This window comes from Choloepus didactylus, chromosome 15 (assembly GCF_015220235.1).
Source record: "Choloepus didactylus isolate mChoDid1 chromosome 15, mChoDid1.pri, whole genome shotgun sequence".
NCBI lineage: Eukaryota > Metazoa > Chordata > Mammalia > Pilosa > Megalonychidae > Choloepus > Choloepus didactylus.
In genome coordinates, this window is record NC_051321.1 from 2,422,090 (window position 1) to 2,434,777 (window position 12,688).

Here is a 12,688-nt window from a genome sequence, read left to right on the forward strand (position 1 = left end):
GGGAGAGGTCCCAGCCTTGGCTGAACTCAGAATCACTTGGAGAGATTTAAATACCCCCATGTCCTTGTGGCTGCACCCCAAATCAATTGCATCAGAAACTCTGCAGTGGGTTCCAGGCACCCGTGTTTTGTAAAGCCTCCCAGGTGACTACAATGTATCGCCAAGACAGAGAAACGAGAAACTAGGATAAACTCGGAGCTCTTGTCCTGGTTCTGCCAACCAGGCCAGGGTGTCCACGGGTTGTGTCAGGGAGATGCGCCTCCAGTGACGCCCAGCGCTGAGAAAGGAGCGGCAGCAAGGCTGGGCCGCGGGGGAGGCTCTGCTGTGGGAGCTGCCCCGGGGATAGGGCCCAGCAAGACACACACACAACCCAGCTGAATCCCAGAAGCTGCTTCCAGAACAGCGGGGGCAACCGTCCACCCTTTCACCCAGCCATTGCCCTGTCTGTGAACCCTTTACTTTCATTCATCTTTCCATTGTCTACAGCACATCTCCCAGGAACTTTTACAAGCATGATACTTTGGTGGAATTGTTTTATGAGCTTCATGCAAGATTTCTTGACTAGAAATCAAGTTTTGGGGGCACAACAATTTTCCCCTATCCATTTTGGTAGAAACCTGAATTTGCTTTTGGCATAGAGTTGGAGGGTGGATGTCTGAGGCCAGTTAGATGTTTGCTCCTTGGTATGTAATATATTAATTCCCATCTAGGGGCTTATGGCTTTTTCTTTATTTTTTAACTCAAAATATTGTCGGAGTATTTCTATGTAAAGATCTCTATCATTCATTGCCTTTGCATTATGAAAGCTTGCAGGTCTTTTTCCACTCGGGATGAGTTCCTTATTTGTGGGGTTGATGCTTTCCTCTGCATTAGTCGGGGTTCAGTCAGGTTTGCAGAACCTCGGTGAGTTCCCGGATGGGGACGCTGTTACAGGACTTAGAACTCCCAGAGCTGTTGGAGGATCACCAATCGGTCATTTGTGAAGCCAAGGACACACAGCCTAGGATGGGACCACCGAGGGGAGCTGTGGTCAGCATGGGTTCTCAGTCAGTTGTTTCTCTGGACAACCTGCCTAATACAAGTTTGGTGCCAGGAAGTAGAGCACTGCTATGAAAAAAAAAATACCTAACTACAATTATGCAAGTGGCTTTGGAGTTGGCTTATGCGTAGAGGCTGGAAGAATTTTGAGGCACTTGGTAGAAGCCCAAATTGGCTTGAGAAGACTATTGGTTGAAATACGGATATTAAAGGCCGCTCTGATGAGGGCCCAGAGAAAGGTGAAGAGAGCTGTAGAGAGTGTCCATCCACTTATAGTGTACATGTGTCCTCATGAACATAATGCTAGTAGGAATGTGGACATCAGAGGTGCTTCATGGAGGCCACGGAAGGAACGAGGAATGTGTTATTGGAAACGAGGAAAGGAGATCCTTATTATAATGTCACAGAAAATTTGGCTGAATTACGTCCTACTGTTGGATTTAAAGTGGAATTTATAAGCAATGAACTTGGCTATATAGGCGAGGTGAGTTGCAAGCAAAGTGTGGAAGATGTAGTCTGGTTTCCCTGCTTATAGTAAAATATGAGAGGAAAGAGATAAGTTGAGGACTGAAATGTTAAGCAAAAGTGAGCCAATACTTGATGATTTGGTAAATTCTCAGCCTGTCCAGATAATGCACTGTGAGGCCAGCGCCAGGAGCAGTCCCCACAGGGCCCTCCCTGAGATCCCGGGAGGTGAAGTCCCAGAGAACAGGGCTCTATGTGCGCATGTGGCTGAACCATATCAGAGTATGTCAGGAATAGAAATGTGATTATCCGGAAAGGATCTGTGGAAGATTCTTTCTTCTGGTCGCTTGGTCCCCATTAAATTGCACAGAAAGTTGACAAGAGTTTTGAGGATTTTGTATGAGAAGCAGCACTCCCAGCCTGGCTACAAGGGACAGAGATGGGATAAAATGAAGGAAAAATGACTGCGATGATAGAACAGGGAAGCAGAGGTCTGGGAAGAAGACGTCTCCATGAGACAAGAGAAGGGCTTCCACCCCAGCCTTCCTCCTCAGAATTGGAGAGAGCGGGGCCTCTGCTCCAGTGTTCGGTGTTTAGGAGAACCTGGCTATTGCCCAAGCACATGGAAAGCAGGGGGCTGCAGACACGGCAGGCAGGAGGACAAAACAGATCCACAGATGATGCTCAGATCTTGGAATCTAACAGGATTTGCCCTGCTCAGTTTTAGACTTGCTTGGGAACTGTGAACCCTCTTTGCTTTCCATTTTCTCCCTTCTGAATTAGGAATGTCTGTTCTATTCTGTTCCATTGTATTTTGGAGGCAGATAACTTGATTTCTGGTTTGCACAGGTCCAGAAAGGAATTTTGCCTGAAGACGGACCACACCCATAACTGATTTTGATGAGACTTTGGACTTAACAGTTGACACTGGAATGGCTTAAGGTTTTAGGGATGTTGGGGATGGAGTGAATGTATTTTTCATGTAGGAAGAACATGGCCTTTTGCTCCATAGGGCGGGCAGACTGTTGGAGACAAGCTCAGGTCCTAACTCCTGATCTTAAGGAGGTGAGTCCATCTGTAAATGGGAGCTTTAAGATGCTATTATCAATTAAGGTGAAGCCAAGCTGAATGACAGCAGGCCTTGGTCCAATATGGTGTAGACTTTATTAGCAGAGAAAATCTGGACCCGGTCAGTCAATAGAAGTTAGTAGAAGCCAGAGAAGAGATGAGGCAGATCACCACATGTCAGCGGCAGAGCTGCAAGCCAAGGAACCACAGATTGCAGCCAGCCAGCACCAGAGCACTGCAGGCTCCGGGAGGAAGCCTGGCCTGACAGGCCTTGATCTTGGACTCGTAGCCTCCAGAACCCTGAGATGCTAAATCCCCGTTGCTTCAGCCACCGGTGGGTGGTATTCATCCCCAGCAGCCCTGGCAGGCAGGTGTGAAGCTCCTGTTCATCTTCCAGGTAACGAGGATGCTTTGCACAATCTGCCAATGGGGCAGTCACAGCTTTTCATGTTCTCATAACATTTATTCTGACTTGCCCGGAATTATGACCACATGCAACTCAAGACCAGCTGGCAGCTTCATTTTCAAACAGAGGTTGAAATGAGCCTGCCACAGTGGCCAGAACTCTTGATTTTTTGAACGTAAGAACTGGCCTAAATATTTAACAAAACCTAGATTAAGAAAACATAATGGTTCTTGATGCCTGATGACACAATGTGCTACAGCTGCAGGTGACAGGTACAGAGTTGCATAAGATCCCTCCCACGGGCGACGGTGAGGACTTTGGGGGAGGTTGGTGGGAGCAGGATGGGTTGCACCCTAGTTGACCTTTTGCTCTGCCCTGGACCTGGCCTTCCATGGCAGCTGTCAGGGACCCGCCCACGGAGTCTGGCCACAGCAGGGAGTGGGAATGCAGACAGTGGGATGTCGAGAGGCTGGGAATGCAGCAGCCAGGGCTGGTGAGGACGCTGGGCCCTGACAGAGGTTCTGACCCACCGAGCAGTGTGTCAGGCAGGAGGTGAAACACCTCAGGGTCATGGCGGCTGAGGGAGCAGAGCCACGGGAGAAAGGATGGCCCGTGGCCAGTGGGCAGGAGAGGCAGAGGGGCCAGATCCCACACTGGGACCGTACCTGGCTCCACGGCTGTGAAGGAACTGGGGTGTGGGGGGGGGATGAACAGAGAGGCAGGGGGCCACGTCCTGTCCAACCCTTCAAAGGGAAGACCCTTCCCAACCACACGCAGACCAAAGATGAATTCCAAGCACAGAGTCAAGGAACCAGTCCTCCTCGTGGAAACTCCGCCTGGCCCCAGCCTCCGTGCTCCGCGTGAACACACCCTGCGGCCCCTGCAGGAGGGCAGAGTCTGCCACTGCACTGGGGGCTGGCCTTGTGACTCTGCACCCTGCGGTGTGTCCTGGACTCCCACCCAATCCGCCCCCTCCCCACAGTCCCCGCTTCCTTCCCCAGGCCCGTGGCTCGTCTAGACCCTTCCTCCTCAGGGTCTCCCCATCACTAGCCTGTTCCCAAAGCCCCTTGAACCTCTCCACACAGTCTCCCAAACTCTCCTTGAAAACAGTTGTTGCCTCCTCTAGGGCTCCTTCCTGCAAGAAGACAAGAAGAGAGAACGTGATTTATCTTTGTCCCTTTGATGAGAGTGGTGGTTCTCAAATAATTTTTTAAAAGACTTGGAATATTATTCTATAAAGAGGGAGTAAATGAAGCCTGCCTTATCGAGAAAGTGATGGTTCAAGCAATGATTGTCAGTTTTGCAGGAAGAAAGCTGGGTCACTGGAATAGTCTGAAGAGAGAAAATCGGACCTCAGAGGGCTTTGCTCTTTGAAAAGCAGGGAGGCTGCTTTGGTGAAGGTGGCGAGCAGCTCACGGAAGGACAGCTGGACATTGGAAAGACAGAGTCTGACCCATCCCAGCGGGGAATAAACCCTGAGATAAGCTAACGATGGTGACAGATCCATCTGCAGAGCTAACAGTGATGACTGGACCCTCCTGCTGCCCTGCCTGGGGGTCGGCACAGGGTGGGAACCCCGGGTGGGGAGTGCTGTGCTGTTTTGTGTAGCAAGACCAGGGTGAGCAGAATAATTAGGGCGTCCCGGTGCCTCGACTCTCCTGGCCCGAGGAGCCCCAGCCAGGTCTGCATAAGCCATGAACAGCACCCCCCAGGCTGAAAGCCGAGTCTGAGCTCAGGGGGACCCTCCTGCTCCCAATAGAAACAGCTGGAAGCCACAGCCTCGGACACCCCCGTTTGAGCAGGACATAGATGCCGTCTGTCCATGGACTGTGAGGTCTAGTGTTGTGAGAAGCTGGTCATCCTCACTTTCCCCTGGAGCCTCCAGAGGTCCCTCACTCAGCCCCTGATCCCCTCCCCAGTCCTGAACAGCAGGGAACAGGGCACAAAGGCCTCCCTAGCTACAACTCTGGAACTTTTTCTGCCCAGACAAAAACTACACAAACGTGTGCCCTTAAGAGAAACTTTAAGTACTAGCTTGCTTTTAATTTTTAAAATAAGGAAGACAGCACTGCTCCCTGTGAAGGGCTCTGAAATGAAGTGTTCCTGGGTATGTGGCCAGCAGAGAAGGCCACTGGCGGGGTAGGGGTGGGGTGGGGTGGGGGGCTGTCCGAATCCCAGCTTGTCCGCTATCTCACTCGGGGCCTTTCCCACAGCCCTGTTCTTAATCTCCATAAATGATCACTGCACTCTCAACAGAAATGATGCAATCTGAAGAATGAAGAGAAGGAAAAGAGCTTAGAAGACAGAGTCCCAAAGACTTATGCAGAAAGACCAAGCCTACTAGCATGGACATAACTGGAGTTCCAGGACAAGGAAAGAGAAAGAATGAGGCAGAAAGAATATATTTGAATAAATAATACCTCCAAACTCCCCAAAGTTGGTGGAGAACATTAACTTACAGATCAATGAATCCCGAGAAGGGTAAATACAGAGAAAACTACACCAGGCACAGCATGGTCAGACAGGTACAGTACACAGATAAGGAGGAACCTCGAAAGTAGCCACAGAAAACAGCGCCGCACATGTGAGGAAAACACTGTAGGAGTGAAGGTGGGCTTCAGGGACGGGGAAGCCAGGAGACAACGGAATGACATCATTAACATGCTTGTGCTCGTTTGGATATATTATGTTCTGCCAAAAGCCATATTCTTTAATGCAATCTTGTGGGGGCAGATGTATTTGTGTTGATTAAGTTGGAACCTTTGCATTAAGTTTTTCCATGGAGATGTGACCCACCCAGCTGTAGGTGATGACTCTGATTAGATAATTGCCATGGAGGTGTGACCCCACCCATTCAGCGTGGGCCTTGCTTAGTTCACTGGAGCCCTATAAAAGCTCAGAAAGAAGGAGCTCTTAGCTGCAGATAAGAGAGGGCAAAACAAAATGCCCCAAGAGCAACATTTTGGAGAACACCATTTTGAAATGCAACCTGGGAGCAAACAGATGCCAGCCATGTGCCTCTCCAGCTAACAGAGGTTTTCCGGATGCCAATGGCCTTTCTCCAGTGAAGGTACCCGATTGTTGATGCCTTACCTAGGACACTTTATGGCCTTAAGACTGTAACTGTGTAACCAAATAAGCCCCCTTTATAAAAACCAATCATTTCTGGTGTTTTGCGAAACTGCAGCATTAGCAAACTGTAACAGTGCTGAAAGAAAAAATAAAGTAGGTAAAACCAGAATTCCATATTCAGTGACATGATCCTTCAAAAATAGAGAAGAAATAAAGACATTTTAGGTAAAAAACCCTGAGAGAATTTATCACCAGCAGACTGCAGAAGGAAGACCTTCAAGCTGAAAGGAAGTGACACCAGATGGATGTTAAAGAGCAACAGATACAGTAATTTTGTGGGTAAACAGGAGTTTTTTAAGCAAACACAAAATTAACAGAAAATTGTGGGATTGTAAATGTTTGCTGATGTAATTTATATGACACCTAGATTACAAAGGACAGCAGACAGGCAAAAGGAACTATGCAGTTGGCTGGCTTCCTGTATTTCACACAAAGCAGTAACATTTTAACTGTTGTGATAAGTATAAGATGCATATTATAGCCATGGAAACCACTAAACAATAGTGCACAGCAATAGTTCATAGATGATTAGAGTAATCTAAATGGAATACTAAAACATTACTAAATTAGCCCAAAATCAAACAGGAGAAGAGGAATAGAGGAGCAAAAAATAGATGAGAAAATACAAAACAAATAACAAATTGGCATAGCTAACTCGAACGATGTCAATAATTGTATTAAACATAAATAAACTAAAACTCCAAATGAAAGGCAGAGATTGTCAGACTGGAGTAAAAAAAAAAGACCCAGCCATATGCTCTCATCAAAAAAAATGCATTTTTAAAACAAAGACATGATTAGGATAAAAGCAAATGATGAAAAGATATACACTATACAAACACTAATCATAGGAAAGCAGAAGTGGCTTTATTAGTATCATACAAAATAGATTTAAACAAGAAACATAACTAACATTGAAGAATATTTCATAATATTAAAAAGATCAGTACATTAGGAATACATAACAATTTAAATGCATATGTGTCTACTAAAAGAGCTTCAAAATACATGAAGTACAACTTGACAGAGGCAAAGGGAGAAACAGACAAATCACAAAATGCTATTAGCTAACAAAAATGTGAAAGTGATTTTAGGGATGGAAATGCACAGTAAATCATGTATTATAATGACTTATAACAGTAAGTGCTCCATCCATATTTGTTCTGTTTCTTCCTTTACTCTTTATTAAAGACAGCTTTTTCATTGAGCACTCTCAATTTCTCATGTGCTTGAGAATGGGGGTCTCTTTTCAATCTCAAAGGCCCTCGATAAATGTAATTTAGTTCCAAATGCTAATGCATGCTTTATCAATGAGGACCCTGAGAGCAGAGATGGAACTGACACATACAATCACTGAGCTTGGCCATGGAAGATTCACAACTAGAAACCGTGCCACCAGTTTAAACTTCTATCATTCTCTGCACTTGACTTTTAACATTCTAGCCTCATTTTCCTCCCCAGATGCTTAATTCTGAGGCTAAGAACCTGACTGCATTATTTGATTTTTCAAAACCAGAACACATTTCATATTGTGATATGAGGTGATACAGAGGAATGTGAGTTTGTGATTAGAGCAGAGAAATTGTCTCATTTCTCCTGTTTTGCTCTCATTTTAAAATTTAACAAATGCTATTTAAATGGAAGACTGAAATCCTAGGGGTCTAAATTATTGATGCAATTCATTTATTCAGTTATTCATTCACCCATTGGAATAAGGTAGTTGGTATTCAAATGCTGGGCAGAGCGCTGAGCAATTTAGATCCAAGGAAGGCAATTCCTTAGCAGACATTGTACGTTGCAAGGCACATTCCGGAAGGTCAGGCTTTCTTCTCTTTGCTTCCGTCATCCACAACGCTTGCACCGACTTGGGCTCTCAGAGGGGCACCTGCAGCTTCCTCTCCCACCACGCCACCCCCACACCACCTGCCACTCTACAGCCCTTGGAGCTGACTTTAGTCACAGCACGATATACAAAATCATCAGCCTCTCCCCAGCCTCAATCCTGTATCCTCTGCCTTGGGGTGTCCCTTTCGGTTCCCAGCCATCTTCAGAAATCAGGACAGATACTGTCATGGTGGAATGGTGAAATCCCAAAAGTATGCCCAAGTGCTAATCCCCAGAACCCATGAATGAGACCTTTCTTGGAGACATGGTTTTTGTGGAAGTCATGAATTTATGGGTCTCAAGATGAGATTCCCTGGATTTAGGTGGGGCCTCAATTCAGTGACCAGGGTCCTGATGAAAGAAAAAAGGAGATTTGAGACCGAGAGACACAGGCCAGAGGGCCGTGTGAAGCTGAGGCAGAGATTTCTTGGCAGCCACCAGTCAGGGAGTGCCAGGGAGAGCCAGACACCCCCAAGCTGGAAGACACGAGGAAGGGGTCTCCCTCAGAGCCTCCCACCCCCAGGCTGGAAGACAGGAGGAAGGGGTCTCCCTCAGAGCCTCCAGAGGGAGCCACCTCTGTCCACACCCCGACTTCAGGCTTCTGGCCTTCAGAACTGTAGGAAAATATATTTATGCTGTTTAAAGCTAGTTTTATGGTCACTTGTAGTGGCAGCTCAGAAATCTAACACAGGGACCTTCACAGTCATGTGGAGAGGGTCCAGCCCATCGGCCCCCCGACACCTCTGGGAACTGTTCTGCATTGGGCCGTCAGTCACCTGCCACATCCCCCAACACCCTGCTCATTGCTCTGTGAAAATGAAGTCCCACAGGATCAATGAAAGTAGAAACTGGGGGAACCACCCCACCCTGTGTGCACCTCGGGCATCACCCACTGGTGCTGGGGTGCAGCCTGGTGGGGCTGCTCTGGGGGGGAGCAGGGTGCAGGCAGGGACTGACCCCGTTCCAGGGCTACTGCAAACACATTTGCCAGAAGTCACCTCGAGAGACTGCTGAGTCAGGATGGGGAAGAGGCACTCACGACGTCCTTGGAGGATCAATGGCCCACACACTGGGGCCCCGGAGTTCTAGTCCCGCTTCTGCGACTGACTTACTGGGTCATGTGGGGCAAGATTCAACTTCCCAGGCCCTTGGTGTCCTGGAGGGCAATATGAAGGGTTTGGTGTCCTCCAATTCTGAAACTGTGTGGTTCTTCTTCAGCCTTCACTCAATAATCCCAGGAGCTCCTGTCGGGAGGGATGCTGTGGGAAAGACTCCTAGAATCAAGCACATGACCAGAAGTGTGATAAAGCATGAGCTGTCATTGCGGTGCTTTGCTCCTTCTTAAGAAATAAAAGTCTGTGCCTTATGAAAGCAAAGAGAACCTGGGGGCAGGATGATCTGTGTTTTAGTTTACTTTGAAAGTCAGGAAAGAGAATTAGCCCAGGCATGTCACTGCAGGTAATACAGACTGTAGCTGTCAGAATATGCTGTAAAAGTGGGGTGCAGGCAGGACCTGTGAGGACCCTTGTGCCCAGCATCCCACACTGGCCAACGTGTCACTGGTAATTGACCAGAGTTGTTTCCATGAGGAACTCTGGGCCTGGAGATGCAGCCCAGACATCACACAGGGGAGAGGACATGTCCCAGAATTGCCTTAAACAAAGGGGGTGCAAAGCCTCAGGGCTGTCACAGCACACTGTGGGTAGTCATGACAAGGCTTCCTAGAGCAGGGGCTATTTGGGGTGGGCTTTCAAGAGAATTGTATCCACATTATGGGGCTATGACCTGCTGCAGCCCTCCCTCCCATCCACTCCCTTTCAAGCAGTGACAGGGTGTACCCCAGGAGGCTAAAACCATCCATAGGAAGTATGCACCTCAGTTTACCCTCTGTGGCTTAACCCTTGTGAGCTGCTCTCATACACTTAGAAGAGTCTTTGTTTAACCTCCATCATCACCAGCTTTCTAGAGTTGCTTTTATGGGGTATGGCAGTGACTTGCAGGTCACCAAATATTTCCAGCTCTCTAACTTCTGGGTATGAGGTAGAATGTGAACCCCACCCCTGAAGACACCAAGCATGGTCTTGAGAATTGCGTTGACCAATGAGAGGTGAGCGGAAATGGTGTTTGTCATGTTTTAAGAGCCAGTGGCCAATTTTCCACATTCCCCTTTTCCTTTCTGTGCTTTGGGAAGTGTGAAGTTTGGGCTTCCCTCAGCCCAAGGCTCTGAGCAAGATCAACCCAGAGGATAAGCCCCCCTGGCCCACGGTGGACCCGCTGGGAGAACGAGTGGACCCTGGCTGTGTCGTGCCAGTGGGACCTTCGGGTGGCTTGGGATGGCAGCCTCACTGATGCCTGGAGATGGCCCTGTGAGCAGGTCCCAGCCAGGGCCTTTGCATGTCACCAGCACTGGTCAAGCCAGGTGAAATCCTAGATTAATTTCTGAGATACGATCGACAGATGGAGCTTTACGTGAGAACTTTGATTAGTCTTGATTTATTTTGCATTTAGGAGGAATGAAACGTATTTTCAATACTTACTGGAATTAGAATGAAGAAGCACCTTCTAGAATTGTGTAAAGCATGGAAAACCCCCTTTATGGGCCTTCTGCAGATATATTTATGATGCAATCATATTTAGGAGGAGAGTACCCCCCTTGCCTCTTTAGAATAAAGAGGTGAACAGCTACACTCTAATGCCCGTTATGTACAAGGTGATTGAATCCAGGAGCAGAAGTGCCAAATTTATAAAACCATTGACTCAGATCAACTGGCCATCATTTTTTTCACAGAACATCTATGCTATTACACGATGGGATCGCTGAGATTCTGCAAGTTAAGGGGTGGTGAGAGGTGAAGGTATTTTCGTTTGCCTTTTCCTTAACAAATTAAATGCTAAATATAAGACGATTTGGGCCTACTGTTCAAGTTCAAAATACACCCAGATTCACCCTGTACCCTCTTCCACAAACGCCACCAGTTGCACTAAAAGGACTGGAGGATGACAGTTACCTGCACCATCAACCTCTGCTGAGAGCTGAAGGGAACGCTGGTGGCTTGGGGTTCCCAGAGGCTGCTCAGCTCTGCTGGAGCCTGCTGTCCTCACCTGGAGACCAGACTCAGGTAGCTCCTTGACAAAAGCTTGGAAGGGACCTCATAGGAGTGGAAGGTTTGGATCAAACAATGCCACGGGCCCCGCTCCAGCTTCTCTGCAGGCGGGAGCACTGTGTGTGTCTCCATTTCCCGTGGAGCTCCATGCAAACAAGGCAGAGGAATCGACTCGCCAGGATCGGGCTTCAAATCTTGGTGGAATGCTTCTGTTGAGACACTGCCAGTGCTGACCCTTCAGAGGGCACATGGACACCTCAAGCCTGGGATCCGCACCCGAGACCGCGTGACTTTCGATTAAAGGCACATGGAGGAGAGGAAGCATTTAACGCGTCTTTGGTTGTAATGTTTGCGGCTCCGCCGAGGGCTCCCCATTCGGTGTGAGACAACCCTGGGAGTCAGCTCCTCCTGTCTGCTTCTACCAAGAACCATCTCGAGGCAATCATGGATCTTCTCTGACCGAGGTTCATGATCCGTTATGGGTAACTAATCTGTCCTAGAATAGATCTTTTGTCTTTTGGCATGGTTAATTGCCTCAGTAGCAACTGCTATTGATGTTCAAAGTTTTCGTCTATATCTTGATGACAGAAATCATCCTTCTGGGTAAACACTGAATGCAGCCATCTGCTTTGTGAGACGTCGCGAGTGGGACTGCATTAATAAAGCGCTGTTTCTAAAGCCTTGAGCTCCAGCTTCACTGGGACTTCTACCACAGATGATACAGGCTGGTTGGGCTTTTTTTTTCTCCTTAAGGAGTGTTGATTCTGATTTTTTTTTTAACTGTAAACATTCCCTCTGTTCACCAAGAGGATGTGATTCTGGGAGCTTCTCCCAAACTGGCAAAGCTTTAAAAGACAGTCATCGCCAAGTGCTGACAGGCCTGAGTGAGCAGCTGGTCTAGCGATCGTGCTGGACTAGATGAAATAATTACTTGGCTTTGCTCAGTCCTGTGAAGAAACTGGGAGATGCTTTGCCAGCCTATTTATAAACCAGTGAAATGGTATAAAGCTGTCACTAGAAAACAGGTGGTCGGCTGGTATTTGTTTTTTAAATGTGTCCAGAATTAATTGGCTTATGTATCGCTTGGCTCTGAATCTTAACTGGATTGCTGTAAGACACAAGGTTGAAAAACAACTCCCCACTGTGCCCTCTGAATACAGAAGGCAAATATTTGTGTATTCAACGGATAATGCAGCCCATAATCTTCTATTAAACTGCATACCCAATCCCATCTGAAAGTCCAAAAGAAAACTATTTCCCAATTATATGTTGAGCTGATTGTTCTTTGTTGTACTCGCTTCATATATAGGACTTTTGTGGCAATCACCAGCTTGTTGATAAATGCTTTTGATTAAAGCTGAAAGAGGCAGGGAATCAGGTCTTTGGATAAACAGCTTGCCATTTAAATAATATCCCCCAAATGTTTGACATGCAGAGAATGCTTTTGGTAAATTTTGTCCTGGGGGCAGTGGGGAGAGGGAAGGAAGGAGGCAAGAGGAAAGAAGGAGGGAGTCAGAGAAGCAGGGCGGGGGAGGTTTCGGGGGAACTCCAGCCTCGGGGGGCTGGTCGGCCAGCCCTGAGCCCACCGTGG